Source organism: Bison bison, unplaced genomic scaffold (genome assembly GCF_000754665.1).
Source record: "Bison bison bison isolate TAMUID 2011002044 unplaced genomic scaffold, Bison_UMD1.0 scf7180017864184, whole genome shotgun sequence".
Lineage (NCBI taxonomy): Eukaryota > Metazoa > Chordata > Mammalia > Artiodactyla > Bovidae > Bison > Bison bison.
The window spans coordinates 1,049,785-1,055,391 of NW_011494756.1; the positions used below are offsets into that span (position 1 = coordinate 1,049,785).

The 5,607-nt window shown below is 49.7% G+C and overlaps 1 protein-coding gene across 1 annotated transcript in view; it reads left to right on the plus strand.

The window, feature by feature from the left end:
* The window catches only part of SCUBE1 (signal peptide, CUB domain, EGF-like 1), a 131,624-nt gene that overhangs the window by 22,115 nt on the left and 103,902 nt on the right, over positions 1-5,607 (plus strand). The gene's annotated exons all lie outside the window — the stretch shown is intronic.

Genomic DNA, 5,607 nt, shown 5'->3' on the forward strand with positions numbered 1-5,607 from the left:
CGGACACAACTGCCTGGGTGAGCGACTCAGCTGTGCCCTGCCCACTGGGCACACCCTGCCTCTTTCTCAACTCCAGCTGGTAACGTTGGGTGCAGTGGGAATGCTTATCCTCTTTTGGTTCCTTGGGTTGAGAAGACCCCCTGGAGAAGGAAATGACAACCCATACCAGTATTCTTGCCTGGGAAATCCCAGGGATAGAGGACCCTGGAGGGCTACAGTCCCTGGCGTTGCAAAGTCTGACATGACTTAGTGACTAAACCACAATGATTGGTTTGCTAGGACTGTTGTAACAAAATAGCACGCTTGAGGAGCTTAAAGTGCAAGAATTTATTTTCTCACAGTCCTGGAGACTGGAAGTCCAAGGACAAGGTGCTCGTGGGTTTCTTTTTAATCTGAGGGTCTCTCCTTGGCTTGCAGATGGCCACCTTCTTGCTGTGTGTTCACATGGTCATCTCTATGGGTGCATGCATCTGGTGTTCCTCCCTCTCTCACTCTCTCTTTGCCCTAATCTCTTCCTATAAGGACACCAGTCATATTGGAGTAGAAGCCATCCTAACAACTCATTTTCAACGTAATTACCTTTTTAAAGGTCCTATCATAAATACAGCCATGTTCTAAGGGTTAGGGTTAGACCTTCAACACATAAATTAGGGAGAAACATAATTCAGCCCATAACAAGGATTCTTATATACTTCCAGATTCTCCTAGTTCAAATACATATATTTTTAAGCCAGTTGTATAAATTTATGAGTAATGCAAACTTTCTGGGTACAATTGGGAAAATGTAGAACAACAAAGAAAGACTGGAAAGCATCTTAGTTTCACTGGTGTGTTTGCCTTCAGGCGCCTGGGTGTGACGGTGTGATTACCTGTAGCTGCAATCAGGTACCTGGCCTTTGTCTTCACCATTTTCCTAGATGCCTCATCATTTGATCAGTGACTAACAACCTGCGGCTGCTGTAACAGAGGAACACGCTAGGTGACCTGAGCGAGACAACTTTACTCTGTCATAGTTCTAGAGGTTCAAAGTCTGAAGCTGTGGTGTCAGTGGGGTTAGTTCCTATGAGGCTTGGAGGGAGGCCCTGTTTTGCCGTCTCTCCTGGTAGCCTCGGGCTTGCCTTTGCACGTAGATCACTTTCCTCTCTGTTTTCACATCATTTTTGTTCTCTGCATGCCTGTATCTGTGTCCAAATGTCCTCTCTTCCTAAGGACACAGTCCTGTTGGATTAGGGGGCACCCTGCCGACCTATCTTAACTTGATCATCTGCCAGTAATCTATCTGCAAAGGTTACCCTCACCGGTCCTGGGGGTCAGGACTTCAGCATCTTGGGAGGGATGTAATTCAACCCATAACAGAGGGGGTTTGCGGTCCACGGCCGGAGGAACAGCTCCTGGTAGAAAGCCCGTGGTCTCAAACAGGTGCTCCTGTCCCCCCAGCCATCTTCTGCTGTCAGCTGCTGAGTGACCCGGGGAACAACAGCTGGAGCCTCAGGGGTGAGACCATGGACTTAGCAGGGGTGTGGCGTGGCCATGAACACGTTCTTAACACCTCCAAGCCTCAGTGTCTTGTTGGTAAAGGGAGGTTGTGAAGAGCAGCTGTCTCACATGCTGCTGTGAGCAGTAACTGTGATCGTGTCCAGGCAGCTGAGAAGTGTGCAAGCCCCAGGGCGCTCAGTCCTGGGAGGTGTTCCCATCACCCTGACAGCCACGGGAATAACATGCTGTCGGCCTCGCCAGGTTGTGTGTGAGGATGAAATGGTGCAGTGAAGCGGCTGGTGCTTGGTGAGTATAGTCAGCAAACAGGCATCAGTATTACCGTAGGTGACTTGGCCACCCTGCTGTGGTTGGACACTCACACTGTTTGCTTATTTTGTTTGTTTGATTTTGCCATCAGAACCCAGAGGTGGTTCTGGGTATAAAACATTTTTTCTTATTTTCCCAACTGTTTCCTTAGCAAGTCTTCCTGGAACTTCTGGGTCAAAAGGATTATTTGGATTTTTTTATGGCACTCGATCTCTGGTTCCTCTGCCTTTTCTAAAACCAGCTTGAACATCAGGAAGTTCATGGTTGACACATTGCTGAAGCCTGGCTTGGAGAATTTTGAGCATTACTTTACTAGCGTGTGAGATGAGTGCAATTGTGCGGTAGTTTGAGCATTCTTTGGCATTGCCTTTCTTTGGGATTGGAATTCCAAAACTGACCTTTTCCAGTCCTGTGGCCACTGCTGAGTTTTCCAAATTTGCCGGCATAGTAAGTACAGCACTTTCACAGCATCATCTTTCGGGATTTGGAATAGCTCAACTGGAATTCCATCACCTCCACTAGCTTTGTTCGTAGTGATGCTTTCTAAGGCCCACTTGACTTCACATTCTAGGGCTTAAAGCTCAACATTCAGAAAACGAAGATCATGGCATCCGGTCCCACCACTTCATGGGAAATAGATGGGGAAACAGTGGAAACAGTGTCAGACTTTATTTTTCTGGGCTCCAAAATCACTACAGATGGTGACTGCAGCCATGAAATTAAAAGACGCTTACTCTTTGGAAGGAAAGTTATGACCAACCTAGATGGCATATTCAAAAGCAGAGACATTACTTTGCTAACAAAGGTTCGTCTAGTCAAGGCTATGGTTTTTCCTGTGGTCATGTATGGATGTGAGAGTTGGACTGTGAAGAAGGCTGAGCGCCAAAGAATTGATGCTTTTGAACTGTGGTGTTGGAGAAGACTCTTGAGAGTCCCTCGGACTGCAAGGAGATCCAACCAGTCCATTCTGAAGGAGATCAGCCCTGGGATTTCTTTGGACGGAATGATGCTAAAGCTGAAACTCCAGTACTTTGGCCACCTCATGCGAAGAGTTGACTCATTGGAAAAGACTCTGATGCTGGGAGGGATTGGGGGCAGGAGGAGAAGGGGACAACAGAGGATGAGATGGCTGGATGGCATCACCGACTCGATGGATGTGAGTCTGAGTGAACTCCGGGAGTTGGTGATGGACAGGGAGGCCTGGTGTGCTGCGATTCATGGGGTCACGAAGAGTCGGACATGACTGAGCGACTGATCTGATCTGATGGCACTCAATGCAGTGTCTCCTGGAAGGGCTGGGTAAACCTTCTATCATGCCAACTGGGTTTTTGGTGTATGCATAGAAAGCTTGTGAAGGAGGAAATGGCAACCCACCCCAGTATTCTTGTCGAGAGAATCTCATGGACACAGGAGCCTGGCAGGCTACAATGCAGGGAGGTTGCAAAGACTTGGAAACAACTGAGTGACTGAGGATGCGTGCTAGGAAGCTGGACATCCCCAGTGCTCTGAAACTCCTCTAGAATTAGCGGTGTATCCGTCTTCAGTTCCTCTGCCTGTTTTTGTTTAACGCATATTGGATCTCAGATTAGCTGTTATGGGAAACAGATCTGTAAACATGTAATTACACCCAAAGAAAGTGCCGAAACGGAGGTCTGGACAGCAGACTGTGGAAGCCCAGAGGGGTCTGTGAAGAGTTACCCTGCATGGGCTGGGAGTTGGGGGGTGGGGGGGACGTGTGCCTAACTCCTCTGGGGGACTTCAAGGAGGAAGTTGCCTTGAACAGGATCTCCAAAGGTAGGGGTGAGGGCAGAGCCTGTGTGGAGAGCTGTGGGTGGCTCCTTGAGGCTGGCTCGGGGGGGAGTGGGAGGAATGGTGGGAGGTGGAGCTGCAGAGGAAGGCAGAGCCTTGGATGAGATTGGAGAGAACTGAGGCTGGACTGCGTTTGTTGTACCAGATGCCACATTCAGTATTGTTCACATTTTATCTCATGTAATCCTCCCAAGAAGCATAAACATTTAACCTTCCGGGTTGTTGGCCCCTTTTTTCAGATGATAGAGTACGTTTCAGGAATGGATTGGTCCGTGAAGACAGATCTGACAGTCTGCCTGTTGGGCATATCCTGACAGGAGCAGGCATATCCCCAGTGGTCAAGAGACCAGACCTTCGGACTGCAGGTTCTGAGCTCCGACCCTGGTTTGTCAGTTATCAGCTGTGTGACCTTTGGCCGCTTCACCTCTAGGCCTGTTCCCTCCCCAGAAACTGCATCCGCAGTCACTGTCCTATAGAGCTCTCACGAGGACTGAGTGGGGTCGTGGGTGCCGGCCAGCTAGAGAGTGGCCAGCACGGAGCGCGCAGATGCCGCGGGCCTTACTCACCCTGGCCGACCTTCAGACCAGATGCATCGCGGTGGGCTGGTCTGACGCCTCCGAGACCTCACGGGGGCCGGGCCTGCTGTCTGCACTCCCTGGGCTGTGTCGCACACACAGCCTCCCCGTCTCATCACACCTCTTTTACCTGGACAGAATCACCTGCTTGTAAGCACCCATATTCCTGGCTACGGCGGGCAGGTGTACCCACCACCTCCAGACTAATGGGGTCTGTGCAGGTTTTGGTTTTAACATTGTGATTTCCATAGTGGATTCTTTTTATACTGATTAATTTAAGGAACTGGGTGAGACTCCCCACCCCCACCTCTGAGCACAGATTGCAACTTCTTTCGGCTCTAACTCATGCATATGGCAGCCGAGAAAAGGCTCTCTCTGTTGCTCCTCTGCTTTTAGCTGAGGGCAGATGCTTTCCAACAGACGTCTTGATGTTTGGGCTTTTTCCTTCTCATGTCAAAACTCCGGCTCTGGAAAAGTCAGACCTCGGTTCCAACAGGCTCCAGCTCTGCCTGACAACACAGAGCCACAACCCCCTCACCCACAAAACGCTGAAAATGTGCCCAGCTCAGTGTCGGGATCTCAGAGGCTTGTAAACACTGGCTGAAACCGTCATGCTGTAAGAGGAAGCTGGACTTAATGGAGTTGGAAGATGTGGTCCAAATTCTGTCACCACTACTCATGAGCTTTATGGTTTGAGAGCAGTTACTCAGACTCTCCAAGTCTCAGTTCCTCTAACTGCAGAATGGGTCAGGAATACCTGTCTCAGGGTCACTGTGCCAGTTACATAAGAAAGTAGACCTGGAGAGCTGAGCGTACTGCTTGGGAGGTTCTGCGCGGGTCAGGCTGCATCAGTCACACTGCTGCAGAGGTTTCAGGCTCGCCGCCCACAGTCCAGCCCGTGAACATGCTTGGTTTCCCTCCCGCTCACCCCGTATTGCTGATGTGATGATGATGGCGGTGGGGATTGAATTATTTGTCCACATTTATAAATCAAGGGATGTCACATAAAACTCAGTATTTCCAGCTCTGTTTCTGCTTGGCCCTAATCCCCTCATCCCTGACTTTGTGGGTCTGGGGCAGGAATGCATATCCCACATGGCCAGATATGCAAAGGTCATTAGGAAGCTTCGATCTAAAATATGTTCAATCTCTTCTTCCTTGACAAGCATCCCTTCCTCGTGACTTGGAAGGCTGGAGTGGAATTTAGAATTCTAGGACTTTTTGGAGTTTCGTGCCAGAAAGTGGTAGCATGGGCAATGCCTGCTCCCCATCCCTTCTTCTCACCCCTGGCCCTGTCCTACACCACAAGGCACCTGAGGGCGCCCTAACCTGAATATGTAAGCCCTGGTCATTTGCCCCGAAGCCATCTTCCCTTTTTCTTGGTCCTATTATCTGTCCTTCTGAGAAGAGACAGGTTTGT